Source organism: Corvus kubaryi, unplaced genomic scaffold (assembly GCF_017639235.1).
Source record: "Corvus kubaryi isolate FWS band 111438036 unplaced genomic scaffold, C.kubaryi_AGA036_p1.0 37385, whole genome shotgun sequence".
Classification (NCBI taxonomy): domain Eukaryota; kingdom Metazoa; phylum Chordata; class Aves; order Passeriformes; family Corvidae; genus Corvus; species Corvus kubaryi.
In genome coordinates, this window is record NW_024581127.1 from 27,545,979 (window position 1) to 27,569,534 (window position 23,556).

Sequence of the window (23,556 nt, forward strand, 5' to 3'; positions counted from 1 at the left end):
AGAGATGCTCACAGGAAAGTCGCTGACCTGAGAGAGAGCGTTTGCCTCTCCTCGACCATCTTTATTAGGAGAAGGGGAAAGGGGAGGACTGGGGGCGGACCCGGGGTGAGCGGCCAATCAGACACTGCTGAAGAGTCTGAGTTACATTTGGCTTTGCCCGCGCTTGGAACAAAGGAGCTCGGAGCACATGTCTTTGGGAGGGGGGAGGGGAAGCTCAGAACAGGCAGCAACAGAAGAAAGGTCCAAATCTCAGGAGGTGCCTTATGACACACACTGGGGGCTTTCTTCTTCTTTCCAAATCAACATTCCTTAAAAGCAGCATGTGTATTTTACCAGTACTCATCCCCACCCTATGTCCACAATATTAGCTTTGTTTGAGGGGTGAATACACGACAGTAGCCTCAAGGTTTTTAAGATATGACAAATAGGGCTATAGAGAAAAGGAGGGACATTGCAGGGCAGTTTCCAATCCCATGAGATGTGTGGACTGAAAATGTCTGATGAGACCCCAGTGCATTTTCAAGCAGAAAAAAGAATGGAGCTTTCTAGGTCAGATAGGGAGCTCAGGAGGGAAACTTTATAGCTGTCTTCACTCTATTTGAAGAGTTTGCTCCAGTTTGCTGTGCTCAATGCTATCAGACCAGAGATTAATTGTTTATAAAGGCAGCCAAGTACCTGCTAGAGGCAATAAAAAGGGGAAGGAAGAACAGATCCTTTAAGTAGAATTTAATGACCTTCTGCATATTGTTTTACTTTGCCAGCTTAATATATAGTAATTTGTATAAATATGTGTGTGTCCTTGTGCACAGGATGCTGCATATGTGGTGAGATTGCACTTGTACACCCAGTTTGCTCTGTTCTTTAGTGCTGATTATCTTTGCTCACAGGAACGTCCCATGACTAAATCAATGAATCTCACCCAAACTAATCTGAAAACAAGAGATACAACTGCTTTCACAGCTGGGAACAAGAAGTCTCTGTCCTCAGGTAGATTACCTATGTTCAGTGGATTTTTGGGACCTTCATCATTCTTTGAAACAGGTGACAGAAGAGTTCAAAAGACTGCTTTGGTCTTTCATACCTGCTAAATTATGGGAAGGTCTGTTCATGCTGAGGATTTCTCCCAGAAGTTTTACCTTGATGGGGCTTTACGGAATCCCACCTGACACACTGTTGCATTTAGGCCTGATTTAGAAAACTTATGTCTCATCTATTTTAAAGTACTGAAGTATCAGATCATTTTCAGCTGGAACACTGAAACCTTTCCAATAATCACAGAGGAGAACGGACTGGGAAAACTCAATATACAATTTTTGCCCCAGAGAAGTCAAGCATAAAATCTTAGCTTCATGTTCTTTATTTTACATATATATATATATCCACAGAAGTGTGTCCTGGAAAGAAGGAAGACTGAGGAACATCTGTCTTAATATCACTGAGATATTTGTAGTAAAGGCAGGTTAGTTTTTTCTTTCCTTAAATTTTTGTACAATCTGAGTTGATAAATGCCATAACTGAAATTAATAGCCATTCACCAGAAGTTACAGATGTGGAAATATAAATCAATAAATACAATTAGTTCAGTCCTTAACCAACTCACACCAGACCTGTGGTTAACAGAGCTACCTCCATTTACAAACCATTTAAAGACACAATTAAACACAAGAAACATTGTCGAGGGTTTTTTTCTTCCACTTAATCTCAGTGTTTAGAAAAGAACGAGTCTGCTAAAAAAAAAAAAAAAAAAAGAGGCTAAGAATAGACCCTAAAGTATGTTTGGTAGAAGAGGACTCATGCTCCCAGTATTTTGTGGAGAGCCACAGCTGTGGGTCAGCACACATTCCCATAAAATGGTTATCAGATGCAAGCATGAAATTTCCCAGCAGTACTCTGTGGTTCAGTTAGCAGCTAGCAATTCTCACCACACAGCTGAAGTCATTTCCCTGGGTTTGCCCTAGTTTTTTAAACAAAATGAAACACACCGCAAATTCTGGAAAGCTGAGAAGATAATTCTTGAAGCCATTGCTCAATTTGGGAAAACTATGGGAGGGAGAAGAGATTTAAGGTATGTTCATCAGGCATATAGGCACATTCTGTCTTTTAGTGTATCTTCAATGCAACAAAAGGAAAAGTTGTTTTCAGTTATTTTTCCAAAGTCAGACACACATCACCCTCCTCCCAGCTTGCAAATTTTATCTCTTACTCCCTGCAGGAAGGAATAGCTGAGATATTCATATCAAAGCTGCAGGCTAGGGTCAAAGCAAGCGTCACTGATGAGATGTTCCCACTGTTTAGAGTCATCCCTGATTTCAGTGGAAAGAAAACCCATCTGTCTTCTGTTCCCCTTTACCGGATGATTTGATCATGCCTTAGAAGGATAACACTTCAAGAGTGCTAAGTGAAGATGAGTGCCATCTATTCCATGTGGTTGTCTTGGATCCTTCCACAAGGTTCAATCTGAACTGAAATCAAACACAAGTCCTTTCAAACTTGCTTTGACAGAATAATGTGTCCTCTAGATGAGAAACCAGCTAGGTGAACTGACTGACTATTTCAGCTTATTATGATGGAAAAAAAGAATTATAAATGTTTTTAAAGATTCTGGTTGCAGTACAAATGAAGATGCATGTTTCTTTTCTGCAAAGAGGTCATGCTGCTCTAGGTTTTCACTGGCATAGCCATTCCCAGTAAGTGTCCATGCAGGGAATGCTAAAATTGCAGTTTCTTCTGTGTTACCTTCCATAAAAGTTGCTTAGGCTGTTCTTAGGATGGGCTTGCATGGGAAGTACAGTGTCAGCACTGTGAATTAACTGTGAGTTACAGATACAAGAAAAGTGGGAAAAGAAAGGAATTTTGCTGAATTTTGGCATCAGAGATGGCTTATTCCTCCAACTAGTCTTCTCTGACTTCATCTCTGGTCAGCAAAGACAAAACAACATCCCTGGAAGACAATTCAGGGCACCTAATCTAATATCTGCTTAAAATCCCCTTCTGGAAGAGTCCCTGCTTTGGTCCATTAACTATAGAGGGTGAAAAGGCAGTTACACGTGGGGCTGTCAATGCCTCCTGACCAGTGGTGTTATCTGAGGGAAAGTCCGTGAAAGGAGGAGAAGATCCCTTACAACTGCTGTTCTTCACACACCTCTGCTTCACTTATCATAGCACACAGATCCCACTTACAGCTGAATGGCAGGGCCCCTGATGGTCACCATCTTGAGGCATTTAGATTCATTTGCCAGGTTTAACTTCCAGACCACTGCAGAACATGAATGCTCTAGATTGTATTATTGTTTTCTTTGATGGATATATTATTATTAAATCTCATGGCATAGATCAAGATACAAAAAAATGACAGTCTGAATTTGAAGATCATACATGAAAGATATGAGACCTGATAGGAAAATAAAATAATTATTTTTATAATCTGAGAAACCATTTACATATACTAGAATATTTAATATTGCCTAAACTATTCTTTCAAAACATGAGAAAATGAGACATAGGGTATTACAAATATAAATCTTACACTCCAGTCCCAGCCCCTATCCTGTTTTGTGACCACAGGCACTCTTGTGTATTTCCCTCATTTTCTAAGCAGGGTCAGCAATAAACAGTTATTATTATCTATCTCTTAGGTAACAGTTTTATCCATCAGTCTCAAACTACATTGCTAACAAGGTCGCATTACTTTTGTTTTCCAGATCTGGGGCAGGGACTGTGCAGAGATTAACAAAAGGACTTGTCCAGCCTTCCCAGCAGATTGAATTGGAACAGGACACTCTTCTCCTACTTCTTAGGTTACTCCTGTACCTGCTGACTCCCACTTTGCAAATTGCTCACTAATCCACAGTGGTTTCTAAACAGAAGCAATCAAAGTTTAGGACTACTCATCCTGAGTTGAAAGAAATGATGTACACTAAGTGCATGGTAAATATTTTATGCATGATCTCCATAAGACACGAAAGATTAGTATATCATTGCTCAAAATACAAGGAAGAATTTGCTTGACAGAAAAATGTTGCTTTCGTGACTATTTTGTATAGCTGGTCAGCAAATGGATTTTCCAACCAAGGGGAAAATAGAACCAAAACAGAATCTTGAAAAATTCTTTTACAGAATAACATGCAAAAATATGTGTTCACTTCAGGTCAATGAAAAACTTTATTCTGATAAACTGAAAATATTATCTCATAAGCAGACCTTTAATTGGTCCTTTTAAAATAAGAAAATCTACTTTTTAAGTATGCTTTGGTATTGATTTTAAAAGAAATATAGTAAAAACCAGTAAGATTTACAAATTATTCTTTCATTATAGACAGAAAAAGTTTTCAAAGATTAATTTCCCAACTGTTTTCTTCTCCACTCTTCCCATTTAAAAAATAGATGTTTACTCTGTAGTGTGGTCTTTTAACCACTCTAAATACTTCAGACTTACCCTTTTACAACAGTTCCTATATTATTGTTTCTACCTCTTCTGTATTTTTACAATTAGCACCCTAACCTTTTCTTATCAATGTATTGTAACGATTTACTTAGTTCTAGTTAATAAGATACTTTTGTTCATATTTGTGTTTCAGGATTCTTTGCTAATTTAGTTGCTGTTTAAAATTAATAATTCTAAGTGGACCAAATATGTTAATGTGGTTTATTTGGGCTTGATATCAATATCAGTGTAGCACTGATTCAAAAGTTATCAGAAGTAAGCTAAATGGTTTTAAGGAACAAACTCGGTGAAGTGGAATTCTTCTGACACCAGCAATGGATTGCTTTCCATATCTTCTGGAGTAAAACTGCTACAACAGGAACCTTCAGAGGTTTTAGATTAAATTTCAGAAATTTTAACAAAAATTATAATGGGAAAATACCACCTGCCTAATCATTCAGCTGGTATTCCTGTATAGACATAAATATAGATAGATAGATATAGATATAGATATAGATAGATATATTCTGGTTATTGAATTTGTGTGGTAGGTATTTTATTTTTAGTGTGTTATGACAAATCACAGGTATAAGAAAGCAAAATGCAACATAGCCTTGAGATATTTCAACAAATCTCATATTTTCTCATGGCTCAACTTTTGACATTTAAATATTTTCTTTTGACACCCCTGCCATATGGCTTTCCACTGGCATTTTCCAGGCTTAACTTCTTCAACAATGTATTAGGATGCTGAATCAGAAAAGAACTCTCAGCATTGTAAGCAACACAGGCCAGAAGCTCCCTTTTGCCACAAACTGAAGGTCTATACAACTGAGCTGCTCAGACTGAGCGCTTTTCCCATGGGATGCTCTGGCTGAGTGTCTGCAGTATGCAGACCACTCTTACATGTAATGGTTACAAAAAAAGCCTATGGGCAAAAGTTAAGTGGAAAAAGAAAACTGAAATAAAAGCAGTCATTCAAGGTGGAAAAGAGCTAATATAGCCTGTTTTTCAGCAGCCCTTTCTGATAGCTTGTAAAATATATTTGCCCTTCCCTCGATGGAGACACCAAACATCCCTTTTTTATGGAACCACTTACTTTTCTGACGCTTTTTGGTACTTAACACTGCTTGTGATTTCTACTTCTTCATCATATTTTCTTGAAATTAGACAAAGACCTCAAACATTATTAGGAAAGGTCAGATGGATAGATAGACACATGCGCGCACACAGAGTATGATCAAACAAGCCTCATTTCCTTAAAAGCCTGAGGTAAAAATAACATTTTGGAATTTCCACTGCCAGAGTTTTGAGCACTTCTCATTACTGGATCAGGAATGAACCTTGGCACTGCTGACTGGAGTCATTTATTGTAGACAGTGGAATTACTGTTTACCCTCCAACAAAATGTTTCCTTCTTCTTCTAAGCCTCATATGAGAAGTGGGCAAATTGCTTAAGAGGAGAAGTCTAAATCCCACCATGGCTACTAGAATCCCTCAACCTTCTGAGAAGTACCAAGGAGTTGTAAGTGAGGAATAATTGATTTGACATGCTTAATCTATTCCTTTTGCATGGATATGTGTGAGCACGTGGCAGTTTCCCCACATCAAGCATCAATTGAGGAAAGTTCACCTACCACAAGTCCAGTGAGAAAAAGCTTGTCTGGGCATGATAACAGCACAGAAACCTTTTACATGATCTACAAAGAACTGACTGATGAAGAAGGTGAGTGCAGAGCAATTAGTCTCTCTCATAGTGAAGGAATCAAGGGTTCACATGCATTGATAACAGCATTGCTGCTAAAACAAACAAAGGGAGAACCTCTTTCACACGTAACGTACTTTCAAGATTACAACATGCAATATAAAAATAAAAGAATTATAAAAAAAGCCAGTCATGATGTTTCCATGGAATGAAAGAATAGTACAAATGTAAGCTAAGCACAGCCATTAGCTGCCTCTTACTCCATGTAATTTTCTTCTCTGCCCCTGAGATCCACCATTATATCTTTCTCTTTCCCTGTAGCACAGAACCTCCAAGAAAAAATGAAGGACTCTGACACAGCAGCTGCCCCAGGAAGGAGGGATTTACACAAGAGCAGGATCACTTTTCTCTGGCCTGAGCCCTTCCTTGCACTGTATTCCTGCCTCTTATTGCTGAAATACACTTCTCTGTCCCCCTCCTACTGCCTATACAACATTACCTCACCCAGGGAAAGTGGCAACTATAGAGAGACACACAAGTTGTTAATGAATACCATCCAGCTATTTGAGAGCAGGATGCAGTGGTTTCAATGACATTAGAAAAGCATGCTAAATTTCTATGGTTGAATTCAAGGTAGAAGCTGTAGCCTGTGCCTTACAATAAGGAAACACGAATTTAGCACAGGCAAGTGGTGTTCTCACCGCAGGGAGTGGAGAGAAAAAACTCCTTTGCACACATCATCCCAGGGAAATGTTTCTGCCAGAAGAGTACTTTGGAGACATTTTCACCTTTCAGATGAAAAGGTGTGTAGCTACAATTCAGCTGAACAATACTTGAATTGTAACAGCAGCTGTTCAGATGAGCTCCTAAAAAAATACAAATCAGCAACTTTAAAGGTGGCCCAAATTAGTGCATATGCTGATGAAATTGAAGTCATCCAAGAATACCTGTAAAACCTCGGGCAAGGAGATGCCTAATGTCTCCTTAGAAAAATGATGAGCTTTTCTTCATATTTCACTGACCTAACAATGAACTCAGATCTTGCAGAAAGCAGTTTGTACCCCATTGATGAATTCCCCTGTGTTTGACAACCCTGTAAGAAAAGCAGCTGATGAAGCAGATGCAAGGGGCATGATTATTTCTACCACCATTCATCAGAAAACTGTTTGTTTCAAGTTGTTCTAATAAAAAAAAAAACCTCTTTAAAAGCATGAAGTTATGCCTCTTGAAACTTTGCCAAAAGGATTTTTCCACAGTTACCACAAAAAAAAAAAAAAAAAGGTGTAAAATGACATTGAAAACTAGTATTGGAGGCTTTTTTTTGCAAAATTTTCTCACCTTGGCTAGTGAAAAAGATTACAGAAAATCTCTCTGAATTGGAATTAGACTCACCATTTCTAGAGGCCAGATAAAATTACTACAGCCGTGTCACAAACAGTAATTTATAGCTTTGAATCATTTTTGATGAAAAATGAGAAGAACCAACAAAAAAAACTTGCAGCAAAAAAAATTAGGAGAATTGCAGAAAACTTGTGTTGCCAGAGATTAAATGCCTGTCTGTTAAACAAAATAAAAACAAAAAAAAAAAAAAACTTCCCCAATGCTGCTGAATTCATGCAGGCTGAATTCAAAATTGAAGATCATGCCAACACTTCAGGAAATTAAACTGATGAAACTTTTCTCTGTCTCCAAATGCCAACTGTGAGTATGATGCAGCTGGCAAAGGCTGAGGTCTTCTCAATGACAAAATCCAACATATGCTTTGAAACAAGAGAATTGACTCTATTTTGATATGTATGGCTGAAATTTTGGATTGCTCTGTCATTTTCTAAAATTATGTTAAATTATGGAACTATTTATTCATCAAGTAATTATTTTAAATGTGCTAACACTACTTCATACCATTATTATTTCTTTAATGAATTTTTGTGGTGAACTACCTGATGATGTAAATTATCCACAGATGTATGTGCATGGTTACATTCATGAAATTCTATCTTTAGAGAAGTGCAGATTGCTTGAGATGTTGATTATTTTCGTCAATAATATGTAATATAGCTACAAATTTCATTCACCACATTTTGGAAGCAAAACCCTAATGTTTTCTCTAGCAAAAACCTGCAGAATAGGTCCCCTTGAAGTTGTTTATGGTTAGATGAAAATTCCAGTTAAGAAGGCACCTGTAGGTCCACTGCTGGGACTGGGAAGGATAATAACTGCTCCACCATATTTGTCTTCTTTATTATACCCTAGTAACTCTTCCCTACCTATGATTAAATCTCTAAATGGAGATTTGTGTCTCTGTCTTTCATAGGTTTCCTTTCATTACTTGAAAGCAGCGTGCCATGAAGTACTTAGTTTCATATCCCTGCCCAGTTCCATCCTGCTCTTTCCACTGGAATTCCATTCTTTTTCATCATAAATAGACCATTTTAAACAACTGATCTTCTGCATCATAGCCTTATATCAGCTTCTCATCCAAATTATTCTTTTCTTGTGATATATTTGCTGTTTACTAATATCCAGTAATTTTAATCATATTCAGTTTAGCCATGAGTTTATTTACTCACTTCTTTTGACCCACTCTGACTACTTTCTGGAAGGTAGTGGTTAACACCATTATAGCAGTACTTGAGTTGTTATTTAATATATCTTCACTTTGCTTTAACTCTCAATGTTATTGCAGTTTCCCTGTTCAGCTTGTAACATAATTTGTATTTCAATGTCACCTCCCTTTGGGACAACAATTCTAGAAAATTAAGGTATTACAGTTTGCTGTCAAAAATGACACAAACAGCTGACCGCTGTACAGAAATATCTTGAATTGGACTGGTAGGAATAAGAAGTGATCTGTTAGCAACAAAATGCATTGTCCTTTGAGGCCTCTTCCTTGGGTAACAAAGTAGTATGTCATATTGAAATTCCTTGTGGGGGCTCTTAGTATTTGCCAGCTAAAGACAACATACAGACTCTTCTGCTTCCGACCACTCTGTGTCCTTATGGCCTGTCCATCAAAATTATGGAAGGAAAGCAGTTCATTAAGCACTGCTTTAAAATATTTTCTGTATACCACTAAAGCACTCAGAGGGAAGAAAAAGAGCTACTAAACAAAAATAGTGACAAGATTGCAGGTCTTGTATTCCTTGAGTAAGAAGTGAACTTACTTAATGTACAGTAGGACACAAAATAATGATCTGAGTTCTACAGCAGCTTTTGTTCAAGAGTTCAGATGGTGGGTAAGGTGTGTGAAGTTAAAAGGAATGAAATGCCTCAGAGGCACTACTTCAGACAGTGTATTTTTAGCCTACTGAGCAAGAAAAATATGAGTAAGGCAAACATTTCCCAGAGTCCTTGGGTTTGTATGATATGCCTGACACAATCAATTTAAAATTCTTAGGAAGCAGTTCTGTATGTATTCATGCACTAAAATCAATGAAGTCTTATACACAGACTCTTGGTGTAATTACTCAGGGTTTCAAGATTACCTACAGCCACTTGCATTGACAGAGTATTTCATTCCACATGAATTCCTGGGGATGTCTTTTCTTTTCCAGTCTTTAATAAACACATATTCAGACAAAATTGTTGCTTGAACTGGGCAAAGGTTTTTGAGCTTAAAATCCAGTCAGAATCAAAATAGTCCATACTTAGAGGTGAGCTACAAGAAATCTCATAATCCCCTCTCGGAGAACACAGCATGAGAGCACACGAACAGCTGAATCAGGTTAGACCAACTCTGTGGCTGAGATGGATAGTCATGACTGTGTTTAATAAAAAATTATCTGTTCCTTTTTCTTCTCATGATTTTTTCCAATCACTTTTGGAAACCATGAAAGCTCCCAGCATCTACAATTTCCAGTGGACAAGAAGTTCTTTGTGTCTGGTTGAAGAAAAATCACCTTTTGGTTTACAAACCTGCTGCCTGGTTTGTTGATGTACTAGTTCTTGTACTGGAAGAGACAGCAAACAATAATTTCCTATTCACCTTCTCCATGTCATTCACGCTTTTGCATATCTCCTTTCACTCACCTTCTTCTTCCAGGTTGAAAAGTCCCGGTCTATTTATTTGCTCCTCATATGGAAAATACTTCATGCCTCTGATTACCCTTGTCCTTCTTAAAAACTTTCCTAGTTCTACTACATCCTTCCTGAAGGTGGAGGGGAGAGAGTGAAGGAAAGCATCCTAAGTTGAGCCCTATCACTAGAATGCAGGTGTATTTTACAGTAGGAATGGTTTGCTCCCTATTCCTTTCCTAATACAGCTTAATATTCAATTTGCCTTTCTGAGGGTGAGAAACCAACCATTTATTATAACCACAAGATTTTATCTCTTGGAGGTAGTGCCCATTTACACATTTTTACTTGCTCATCTTTGCTGTGTTTTTTCTTAAGGGCACAAAAAAATAGGAAAGAGTGATCTTTAGCTGTGATATTGCAGAGAAATCAGCCAGCCAGCATGATCTGTCATATTGCCTCATCTCCTTCCTTTGTGCTGGTCTAGCACATGCTGTGTTTAGTGTGAATCTCTGGGACTCTCCTGATAATTTGCCTGGGATTTAGGTCTGTTGGCAGTGGGAATGAAGGACACCATTTCGCTCTGCATTCCACCAGAGCCAGGGAAAGAGGTGACCAGCTGTTCCTTCCTGCCAGGCAACATCAGCTTTTATGAGGGTGAAAAAAATATAAAAGATCTCTGGATCTTATTATTGCTAGACATTTTATGTTCAATAGTGAAAAAAGAGGGAGTTACTAGCAAGAATTGTTTGAAGTCCAGCTGGTGCTGTTTGGGAGAGGATGTGTCACCTGTTGTTGTGAGGTACTGAGGTGAGGTGGCGATTTAGAATGTGGGTTTGTAATAACTCCGTTTTTCATAACCTAAGTAACTTAGCCTCTATCAAACACATATCACCTGTTGTCCCTTATCAAGCACGCCTCTGATGGTTTTGATTCACTTAGTTAATTCATTTTTATCATAAAAAACAGCATTGGTGGGCCTGGTCTCATAAAAGCAGATCACTAAAGCCCTTGGGGCACAGGAAACCAGCAAATGCATGTTTAAAAAAAAAAAAAAAGAAAGAAAGGAAAAAAAAGCCATATGACCTAGCACAGGAAACAAATCTAATGAAGGAATGTCCTCAGCTTTCACAGGAAATTATTTTCATTTTATGCCATTTTCTGCCTCCATAAAAAGTAACAGAGTTGACCTCCTGTGCTCTTACCTAACCTTTTGGCATCAAGGACAGGAGAGGAGAAGTGTTGCCTCAACCAACAAGATACTAATCCATTAAGAGTGTAACAGGGATCAGACTCTTTTCATCATGGGCATCTTAACTGTCACACCACAGCCAATATTTCCTGAAACAAACCTTAGTAGGGAAGAGGGGACATTTGCTAGTTTGTAACCAGATGAAGATATTTTAAAGGTGTTACATTTTTATATAAAGCACTGAGCACTTGTTCTCTGGCAAACAGATCTCAACTGGGATATTCATAATCACTGCCTGTTGCTTAAATCCTAATAGTTTGTACTAGACATTGTGAAGTAAGGCTGTAATAAATTACAGGCAGTTGTCAGTGGGGAAGATGGTTTAATCTGATGTGTTTTACCATACACACTTGCTGATTCTCTTTGGTTTTGATTTAGGGTAGAAGCTGAAATAATATTTTTATTTTAATCTCCTGTAGTCCACATCTTAGTTTGCTTTAGCCTTGTGAAGGAGCTCAATATCTTCCTGCATGACAGACCCTGTATTCACATCTTTTATTGCTGATAGGACATCTCACAAAGAAATTGTATTGGGTATGACCTAACTCAGAGAAAGATAATCCCACAATATCCTTAGGTTGCACTGTTAAAGCTGGAACAGTCTAGTCTAGTGTTTGTTTTCCCATGGCAGAAATAACAGCAATAAAACATCTAGATGTCAAAATGTTATTTCTTGGAGTAACAGCTTCTGGAGACAATTTTACAAAATGCTTTGGGGTCAGGAGGTGAGCACCCGTGTCTGTCCCCCTTCATTAGGGGGGACATGTTAGACATGTTAAAAGAAGAGAAAAGCCTCCAAAATGTGGTTCAAAGGACGCCTTATAGGGAATGGATGATCATCCTTTAAGAAATAACATTATCTGCACCATATTCAATTTCTTTCTGCAACTTCCTGCAACTCTCAAATTAACACCAGTGCAATGAATCTTTGTAAATTAACGAGTTTAATGACTGAACAAGAATCAATCAATCTCCCTTGTTTCAAAACTGCTAATAAGAACTCAAACCAAGTAAAAACCTCTGAGTCACAACCTCCTGCTAATAACATGCTTTTTGCTTTGAAGAGGATAATTAAATCATCACCACATTCCTTTTTCTCTGTAAAACTTCCTGTATGATGTGAATTTAGATCAAAACACACCCTTTCTCCCCTAAGGGTTCTTTGTTATATCACACTGGAAAATTATTTCAGGAGTTACTCTTGTCCTTGAAGGCATACAGATCAGGCTGGGACGTTAGCAGTGCTGATTGCCTGAATCTCAAAAGGACTTGATAAGCCAGACACACCCCAATATTTTACAACTCTATTAGATAGCACACAGATCTATGCTAAGCTTTTGATGAAGGAGAAGCTGTAAAAGTCTGGGACTGACACAAGGAGCACAACAGGCAGGTTAGTTTGACAGTAAAGGGATATATCAGCAAAGCATGCATAACTGAAAAAAACTAAAGAACACCCAAAATATATTTAGTAATGTAATATCAAACTCTAAAAACACATATGAAATTGAGGCTGAATCAAAGATGTAGGGCAAGAAGATTTTGCCATAAAATTGGTATAAGATTCTAAGAACAAGTATCTAACTGCAAAGAAAGCTACATTATACTTTCTCTAAGACTGTGGACCCTGGCTCATAAAGGAAAAAAAACTTATTGTGGCTGGTTAATATTACCAGTTGCTGGATCAGGTAAAGGCTATTGAATGCAAAATGTGAAGAAAGATCAGAGGCAATCCAAGTCTCATAAAATGGTGATAATGGGTGACCTTTGTAACCTGCATATATACTGGTCAAATGTCACAAAGGGAAAAGGTTAACAGAAGTGATTTCTTGGTACCTTAAATGATTGCTTCTTGGAATAGCTATTAACCTATTGTATTTCCATCTGCTGCTGTGTTTTTAGTTCAAACAGGTAATGTTTGAACTAACAGCTGCATTTCCCATATAGTTATGATGAGGTTCATGGAGCATGGTGAGGTCAGAGCACCAGGGGAGTGAATAAAATGCAGAACCACATGTAAGGTGACCTGGTTTCTATTCCCCATCCTGATAAAGATTTGCTGGGTGATCTTGAGTTCAGGTTTCTTGACTTCTTCAGGGTTTCATCTTGCCATGTGTAAAGCAGGAGTTTTGTCCACTGGTTGAAGTCTCTGGGAAGCTGAACACACTGGTATGCAGAGAGCTTTGAGATTCTCTACGGAAATGCTGGGAAGACATGTAAAACATCTCTATGCATATTGAGACATTATTGTTTATGGTCTGTGAGTGCCTCAAAAGGATGTCATCTTTCAGCAGATGGTCTAAATCAGCAACATTGTCTCCAATTAGGGTGAAAACACCATGACTGAGACCAAATACATGAAGTCCACTCAGTCACTGACATCATGGCAGATTAATCTTCTTTAACAAGGGAAAAGCATACTCTTATTTCAAGTGGTGACAGAAGGAGTCTGAGAAGGCTCAGCATAGGGGCAGGAGCTTCAGAGAACTGTTTTCATGCTTGCCACAGTGCACAGATGGAGAGAGTGGGAGAGATCCTAGCTCCCTGTGGGAAGGAATCTGTAAGCTATGAGCATTTAGCTCCTTGTAATGCATGACTCCAGCTATCAGCTGGTCAACAGGTTTTCTTCTCCCGCACAGAAGAGGGACTCCATTGTTTCCTTTGGTTGTCAAGCCATTAAGCCCACAGCCATATTTGTCTCTATGGTAAGCAAAAACTCCCTCAAAAATGTATGTCTCACACTCACCCTCTACTTTCAGCAACCAATCCCAACTCTGAAACTTCTCTGTGTACTATTTCAAAAAACATGACCTGTATCCGCACACCTCAGCTTGTTTTTCCATCGTCATTTGTTGATCTCTGTATGCTCCACCTTTAAAGTGTGTTTGTTTCCTCTTGGGCTAATGGCCGTTAATTTAGCATTTGAAATATCTGTATGTGAGTGCAAAGTTGCAACTTCCCACAAAATAGATTGCAGGTACATTTTTTGTATGTGTATGTTATTTGACTCTTTCATCCGCTCTAATTAATGCCACTTTCAGCCATGTACTTTGCAGAGCTTTTACTTTTTAAATGTGTGCACTAAAATTCCATTTAGTAAATTTGTCTGCCTGTATCTTGAGCCAAATTACCAAAAGAGAGTCCTGATCTGTCTGTGACCACAGACAATCATTTGTCTTGCTGGATTTGGTTTAGTGCAACCAGAACCTATTTCGGGGAAAAGAAACATTGTCTCTTTCTTGGCCTCTGCCCTGGGAAAGGGGAATTTTGCAGGCTGGTATGCATTTCTCTGAAGAGCGTCTTTTATTTTTAATTGCGTTTAAAAATGGAAAGAAGTACAAACAAAGCTTTCATATATGGTATGTACAAATAGGATTTTAAATCTATTTTGGGTCTGGTCCTTCAATGAATGAATGGGTGCATAGCTTTGTGGAGACTCATGCCTTATACAGAGCTTCTGCACATTCTAAGTTTGAGACGGATCAGACCTTCTGCTTTGTCAGACATGTTCTCATGTTGAAGAAGACTGAAGGATGTTCAGCTCATTGTCTCTCTACCTAGTGCTTCAATTTTTTAATAGGAGGCTAAAAATAATTGCCATAGCTGGAAAACATTAGTATGCAAATGGACAAGACAAAGATAATTAAAGGCAGAAGTACGTGTGCAACAGCACAAGTGTTTCTCCATATGCAGGTACAAATACAAATAAATTTATAAATTGGACTCTTAATTATGTAAATGAAATTTACAGAAAATTGTAAATTCAGCTCACATGACCACATGCTTAATTCAGGAACATTCTTGTCTAAGAGATGCTACAAGCTTAAATGACAATGAATAGGTCATACATTGGGAAAATAATTGACTGTATGTAAAAATGCTGCATGTCCATTTCTATGCACACATGTGATCCGCTCGTGTGCAGGGACTGTGGCTGCTCCAGGACAGCACTAATGTGCATTGCACATGTAGCAGTGGGTCCATATTCACCAGGAGTGAGGTGCAGAAATCACCCAAGCTCCTCACAAACTTGTACCTCCCCAGGCCATGGTCCAGTGCTCTTCTGGGACAGGATTTCAAGTCCAGAAAGCAGGACAGCCTTCGGGCTGATCAGTTTGGGCAACATGCCCTGCTAGTTACACTGAGTCCCTTGAGTGCCTCCCTGCTGCACTTAAGTATGTGCTGTCCTCAGACCTTCAGGCTTACAGAGGTGAGACCCAGGAGTTTATATCACCTTCTCTTTTCTCCTGCAGAGCTCTCAGCTGTGGAAGAAAACCACGTCTTGCAGCTCTGTTTTTAGATGTGCAAGCAGCCTCTGGAGAAGCTGGAGAAGTTTGCAGCTTCTAAAGTGGATCTATGTAAAGTATTGCACTTTGAGACAAAGTAAGCAAATTTATGAGATAATATAAGCACAGTACCTATAAAGCTGTTTTATACTCATTTTTCAGAGTATGAGTGTTCTTTAAAATATTTAGAGATATTCTTAATATTTTATTGTATACTGTGGTTTTTAAGTAAAAGTACCCGACAAAGTAATGCTTGACATTTTCTTGCCAATATATCTAAACTCTAGTGTTTCAAACTGTGTTTCAGAAATAATATCAACTGAGTTTGTTCACTTTAGTTTGTATCCTTTGGAAATAATGTGAGGAGTCAGAATGATGAGTATTCCAGGAGAGCAATTCCAATTAGTACTGGTCAAAAAAACCAAGGGATCTTCCCATTAAAAAAAAAAAAAAAGCAGCCATTAGCCCTTTTTTGGGAAAAGAAGTCAGTCAGGCATTAGAATGGACAGTCAAGGGTTTTTGCACGCAAACTGTCTCAACTACCTTTGTGGATACTTTGCATTATTAAGTATTTTCAGGGGAAACATCTGAAATTTAAGGATTGGACTTCTTATATATATGCCCTTATACATATCCTAATGGTCAGAGAAGGTATGCACTTTTTTCCTTCATCTCTGTCTCAGTGTCTCAGAACTATAATGAAATATTCCCAAAAAAAGGAGCAATGTCTTTGTTTTATAATGTGTGATAGCCAGGGAAGAAAACTCACCTGGAAACCTTAAGAAAGTATGGTCACATTAGCATCTTTGTAAGAATTACTACTCCTCAGAGGCTTGCTTCTGCTGAGAGCCACAGCCTCACTATTTACTTGTGTGTTTTGCTGTTTCTGTGATACAGGGAAGATTAAAATAGACTTTTGGACTGGAAACTCCAAGGATTTGTACAAATGGCAACATCTCAGAAGAGGGGTAGTTAAAATGGGCTAATAAGGTTGCAAGTAATCCTAAACTGTAGTTGAAATCCCTGCCCTGAATCAGAAAGACAGTTACTCTGAAATGGTTACTCTCTCATGAGAAGCCTAGCCCTTCTTTCTCATCTTTCGTGAGAAATTCCTGTCCTGTTGGAAAGAGATGTGTTCAGCTGGCTCACAGTTGAGGCAGTTGGTTTGACAGAGTTGATCCCTCACCTAGGGTAGCATGTTAAGTTCAAGCCACAGTGTAATAATTTGTAAATATTCTTAAAAATTGGGCCAGTGACAAGAGGATGTACTGCAAACAGTGCTTAGTATGGGGCCAGTGACTTGTGTCTTGTTATAAACATCTAAGTTTACTTCCCCCTGATGAAGGAGAAAAAAAAAGACTCTTGGCTCCTTCTGAACACACCCCAGATAGGGATCTGACACCCTGAGACAGCCCTTTGTGGTAAAGGCTCTGCTTAAGCAACAATGTTTGCAGGGCGCTCCAGATTTTCAGAACAGCAGCCAAATTTGAGAACTTCAGATCAAGCATCACTGTCAGATCACTGAAAAGTCCTTTTTAAGCCCTGTTTTACTCTCCCTTTTCAAATGCACATGGTTCACACCACAGTTAGTCAAGACAGTTCATTTCAGTCAACTCATCAAAGAGAGGACTGGGATAAGCCACATGGAAAGGTGAAAGGGGCAGTCAGAGATAATGAACATCAACTTGATAGTCTAGAGATCTACATATTAAAAAAAAATGGTGGGGAAGATATACACTTTCTAATCACCAATAACCTTTCTTAAAGTGGCTTGTGAATGTTTCCCAAGTGCATTAAAGGAAAAAAGTATTTGCATTCATGATGCCCTGCAACACACATATTTTGAAGATGTGTTTGGGGTTCTAATGGGTTCTGACTGAGACTAGACCTTCTCAGCTTATACAGCAGTAGCAATTCTTTACCAAAACCATGAGGTCCTGAAAGGCACCCCCCTAAAGAAGCACAGGTGAAAAATACCATTATTTTCTCTTAAAGGTGAAAGAAAAAGCAGAGATGATTGTTTATAATCACTATCCTCACACCCTCAACTTCAGTTTCACACTCAGAAATGGATGTTAAGTCTTTTAATATTAAGGGAAGTTTCCTAAGTGGATATGGGAGGAGAAGAAACAGAACAGTTGCACTGCAAACTCTCTCTATGTGCTCTCCTCTGAGTATTCCCACAAGATCAACACAAGCTGTGAACACTAAACTCTGTGTTTTTAAAAATGCAAAATCAGGAGAATTGAGCCTGAAGCCAACCTTTGGATCTGGAAACCACTGTAATTTGGGGAAGACTGAATCGGTATCTGAACACTGTGGCTCAACCTCTTCCTAAAATATCACAGTTGACCTCCATCTGCCCTCAGTGTGTCCTCTTCTCAGATGACTGTGACTCCTCTGCTTGCTGTGGCAAACTGCTCCAGAACAAGACTGCACCAGAAGACTGTGAGACAACAAAAAGTAGTTGAAGCCCTTTCTAATGTGATATCCTGCAGTATGCTTTTTTATTAGAGCTTGAAGGAGTTTTAAGTGAATGACTGTTATTATGTCATTATGTCTTATCTCTTGAATAAAACCACAATAAGAATAACTGCAAATTTCAGTGATATTTATTAGCATTGTACAAAAATTGTAATTTTAAAATTAGCACCTTTACTTCTATGATGTATCATCAAGATCTGTTGTCAGTCGCTGCCTACTGTAGTGATTAAATAAACAAATATTTCACCATGATTTACACCTTTTCCAAATGACTGTGGTGATTTTTGGTTTCATATGCCCTGTGATATTTTGTAAAAATGGTTGCCATAAGCTAAAAAAGTTTATACTTCAAAGACCCAGGACAGTGTTAGATTTATAGTGGTTAGGTGGTATTTGATTTGTCTTAGAGAGCTGGGAAATGTTTTGTACTATATTTTTGTTAGAAGCATTTTGTGACTGGTGCTTTGAACAGGTTCATGGAGCCAGTGTTCTGCAGATCCTTCCAAGTAACTTGCTGGCTTTGTTGCCTGTGATGTTTGGATTCTGTATTCAGAGATCCAACAGCTTCTGTTGCATTCTGGCTGAAAGAGTAATTTATTACTCTATTAAAAGTAATCTGCTATGCTTTTGTGAAGTTCATCTGAAGTATTCTAAAAGTCTTCAGAAAGAGAGTACAGCGTGGGGCTTCACCCTCCATTATTTCCCAGTAGCAATCTCCTTGGACATAACAATTGCAGCTGCATGTGCATTTATGGAAATGTGCCTTCAGTGGAAGTGGAATACACCTACTGATCCCACATCCATGGGATCTGCAGCCAATGGATTCTGTGAAATCAGAAAGGGTAAGGCGTATGGCAGCTCTGTGGTGTTGCAGTTAAGATCTAAATAACTTATTTTTGCTACAAGGCCTGAAAGCATTTCTGTTTAAACGTGTGGACTTGCACCTAGAGTCTTGCAACTCTGAAAAGGAAAGAAAAAGTGACCTCTTCCAAAGAAGTATGCCACTCACAGCAGGAATGGTTTTTTAGATTCAAACAGCTTGAGTGGCCAAAAAATATTTGTGAACTACGCAGAAATAAATCTCCTGCAGAAAGGCAATAGTTGGCACCTTAAAAAAAAAGAAAAAAAAAGAGGGGAAAGAAAAGAAAGAAAGAAATCAAAGATTTAATTTTGTAAATAGTTTAAACACAAGGAACAATATCTTACCTAATAACTTTCTTCTTCATATAGCTCGCATCTGAAAAAATGGAGTGACCCACATTACTGACCATTCATAGTATCTTTGTGTGTAATCTCTCTGACTGTAATAATTTGTGATTGGGATTAATTGTTTTCACTGAAAGAGAAGCATTTAAAAAAATCAAAAAGCAAAAATTCTAATTTTTCTTAATTTATTTTGCAAACTAAAAAAAAGCTAATTGTTTCTTATAGCTCACTGTTATCCTTTTCAAGATATTTGGAACCCTGATTGTAAAAAATGGAAACAAGAACACAGATGAATAAAAAGCCACAGATTTTCAATGAAATTTAGGCTTCAGTCCTATTGATTTCTAAATGTCTTAACCAAGGTCAAAAAGCTTTTGTAAGAGAATGGGGACCTGAATTAAGTTAGTCCCATACTCAGTAGAACATCTTTCATCTTAACTGCTATAGTGGTAAAATCCAATGGTATTTTGAAAAATAAATTCAAAAGTATATTAATATATAGAGATGTTACTACAAAGTTCTCAAATTAGGAACACACATTACTACATTTTTTTTTCTTAGTGTTATATAAAATAACAGCATCTTTGGGGGATGTCATTTTCAGCCACATCTGAAAATATTGTGTACATTTTAAAATGCAGGCATGTGGGAAATCATGGTGATTTAGTGACTGCATAGTACGTTTATTTACGAGGGATTCTAATTAGTGCCTGAAATCTGTGAGCCAAGAAAGAGTCTGACAATTCAGTAGAAGAGTGGGGGGAAAAATTCAACAACTAAAAATCTTTGTCAGATTCTGGTGGACACAAAATAGTCTAAGCATTTGGATACAGAAGTTTGCATGGTCAGAAATGTGTCAAATAGTTCTATTTTTTTAAATCTTAATTTAGTGTGCAGGAATGATTATAGTTTGGTTTTCTTTTTCCCTTGTACTTAGTTCCTAATTTGTCTGAATCACACACACTTAATGAAAACCAGCTTTATAGTTCAGGCAATGCATCTCTGAGCTCAGTGGGGTTGTTTTCCTTTGTGCTCCAGGCATATCTACAATATCTGGCTTGATTAATCTGTTGCCTTTGTGTAGCTCATTTTAAATGTCAAATGAATTGTTAATGTGGGAAAACATTCTGGGCCAAATTCATCTTCCAGCTACACCTGTGCTGCCTAAGCAAAATCCATGGCACCCTATATCTGTAAAAGAGAGCAGAACTTGTAGCTCATTCAGAACAAAGAAAATACTCAAACTTTGGGTTAAATTTGTCAATGCTTGTGAGAGCTGGATAACTATAATTAAGCCTCTCATCAATATTAAAGGAAGTCCACTAAAATCAAGGTTGTCTAAAATTTACAGGATCGAGATTTTTCCTTTCACAATGGTCTCATGCCTACACAAGCCAGGATTTTTCCTTTTTCTTCTTTGTAAAGACAGTTCATTCATCTTTCCTTTTACATGTATCTGTATTTGCATTTTTCGTTGTCTAAAATGTTTGTATAATTTTCGTGCTTTCCACCTAAAATATTGATGAAACTGCATAAAGATATTCTGTCTGTCTCACCAAAGGTCAGTAGAATATCCATAAAGTTAGGGATTTACTTCAAAGTACTAAATGCTGTTTCAATATCAGTGGAAAGAACCTTCAACTCTTTGCCTTAGACTTGCTCCATCTTTCCATGGCACTTTAGCTTGGCCAAACTAAGTTTGATTAGCCAGTCTAAGTTGTCTTTATTTTTTCCTAGTTTGGGTGGGGTTTTTGTTTTGTTTTGATTTGGCTTTTATTTTGCCATGGACACATGGTAATGGCTGTATAACCACAGCCATTAGGTGCCTGAGCACGTCATAACTTTTGCAATATTTATGTGTTTGTGGTCCTCTGGGAAATATTTACAGATGAAGAAGACAGAAAATCTGTCATACTTCAGGTAGCCTGAAGAAACTAAATAGGTAATGGAAATGATCCAGTAACAGAGGCAGAAACCCCCAGCAAGTTGAGGAGTAACTCCCACAGACCTCCATGCTCCTGTGGCTGTGCAAAATCTAAGTATAGAACTGAGGGGGACCCCAAGAAAAACTGATGGACATCTCCAAAACTGTGATTCATCCCATCTTAACACATGATATGAATCTATGGAGCTGCATTTCTCACCCCAGTGAGTCTGGAGAGAGACTGGGTGACAGACTGAATGTCTGACTTAGCTACCTGCAAAACCTCTCATCCTGATTAACTTGCTCTAATCATCATTTATTGATTTGGCAGAAGAGTAATACAAAAGTCCAGGCTCTCAAATCTCAAGAGAATCTTTCTCAACAGTCCTGCAGAGAATAAAGAAAGGTACTGAAAGATAGCATGTACTATATTCAGAAGGCAGACAAATCAGACTGCAGACTGCTAAGACTATCACCAAAAATCAAAGTTGAACTCAGTGGTGTGAGTCATTTATATACTACAGCTATATCATTTTTTTCTTACTCGACAGGGGTTTTTTAGTGGTTTTTTTTTTGTATATGGATATCTGCTTTTGAGCTCAGCAATATTCTAAGAGGTTATACTGGCAAGTTGCATCTACAGGTATCTCTTTTAGAAGCATCCCAGGAGGATTCCAAATATTGCTTTCTACAAAGCTGTGAGTTCCTAGTCCACTCCCAAGGAAGGCATTCCTGCTGATCTAGCAAGTTGGAATGAAAGTTTTACATGGGAGCAAAGCCTATGATACAACCTAGAAAAGCTGATCAGCAGTGGGAGTGCTTTGTATTTTTGAGAGCTGAAAAAGTGATGCCTTTTCTTCACTTAGAGACAAATGCTCTGGTGAGTACAGAGCTGCTCCAAGATGCAATGATGTAGGCCCTGCTGCCTCATCTGCTTCTTCAGCAAAGAAAACCTAGGTCCAGAACTCATTATACCAGTATAACCTCAAATCAGTCCCAGCTTCAGATCCACACCTGAATACAAGCTGTGTGCAGTGCAAGCCACATTGAAATAACAACAGACATAAAATTCATAGGGAACAATACTGAAAGAGCAATTCTGAAGAACAGCCTCTTCTTAGCCCTTCTGACTAGAGAATATATCTCCCTTTGCCTTGGAGGCTGTCTTGTATCAAAGAGTGTGTTTTAGGCCAGTGACAAGCCCAATGCATCTACTTTGATTAGCTCTCATTGCAGATATTGAGGCAGCATATGGAGAATGACAACTCCAGAATCTTTGCTGCGAACAACACTTTAATGCTGGTCTTAGCACTGTATTGGTGAAGCTCTCCATTCACAACCCACTGCTCATGACATACCACAGTTAACACAGTGGTTCACTGGGTTTTTTTGTGGTTTAGTTTTCTCTTTATTTTTCCTCTCAGAAAATACTGAACAGAATCTTGCCTTGTAAAGCCCATATGTACTCTTTCTGCACAGATTCCATGATTTTTTGAACAGAAAATCTAGCAGCATATCCTGAATCAAAATTGCCAACTTCCAGTAAGGAAGAATTTAATTATTTTAGTGACCTAAACAGGAAATAGTTGTCTTTCCATCCAAATCCTTGAAGATCTACTTCTGGTTCAAGTTCTTACTTTTGGTGAGTGAGGTGTCTAAGCTGCAAGTCTGCAGAGGCTTTCATGGAGAGGAAAGCTCCACAAGAAGAAGAACAGGAACCTAACTTAGGCTCACAGAATTGCCCTACAGAGTAGCCTGTGCAGAAAAATGACCGTCTTCAGTTATGTGAGTTTGAGAATCCAGAAACTAGTTCAATAACCATGGTCATTGAGATATTTAAAAGCAGCCTGAACAGCAACATCAATAAGAGCTTCCTCTCCACGTGGCCTTCAAGCCTGGTGAGGGGTCACAAGGAGGAGTGAAGATTCATTTGCCTGTTCAGCCCTTGGGCTGCCATCCAAGGCCAACAGCAAGAATGCCAGTGGTGGTGGAGGTTTGTGTGATGTGGTGTATCCTCTCTGTCGCTCCAAAACTGTCTATGCTTTCATTATTCTAGTATTCTTGGAAATTCCAAATTGGTTTGGCTTTTTCTGGTTTTTTCTGTTGTTTTTTTTTAAAGGGGGTAACCAGAAACAGTCTATGAACCAACAGCATTCTTCCAGAAGTGCATTTTGCTGCCTGGTAGCTACCCACATCTCCTTCAGTGCTTAATGGCAGTTGACTTTTGGGGCTGTGTTTCTCAGTGTGCCCAAAGTTTTGTGG

At 38.3% G+C, this 23,556-nt stretch overlaps 1 long non-coding RNA gene across 1 annotated transcript; it reads left to right on the forward strand.

The window, feature by feature from the left end:
- Window positions 1-828: 828 nt before the first annotated feature.
- Window positions 829-18,433, forward strand: LOC121668573. The gene is made up of 5 exons (XR_006017461.1): window positions 829-987; window positions 3,702-3,927; window positions 5,852-6,149; window positions 15,648-15,777; window positions 17,676-18,433. It is a non-coding gene; the product is annotated as an uncharacterized LOC121668573 (long non-coding RNA).
- The last annotated feature ends 5,123 nt before the right edge of the window (window positions 18,434-23,556 follow it).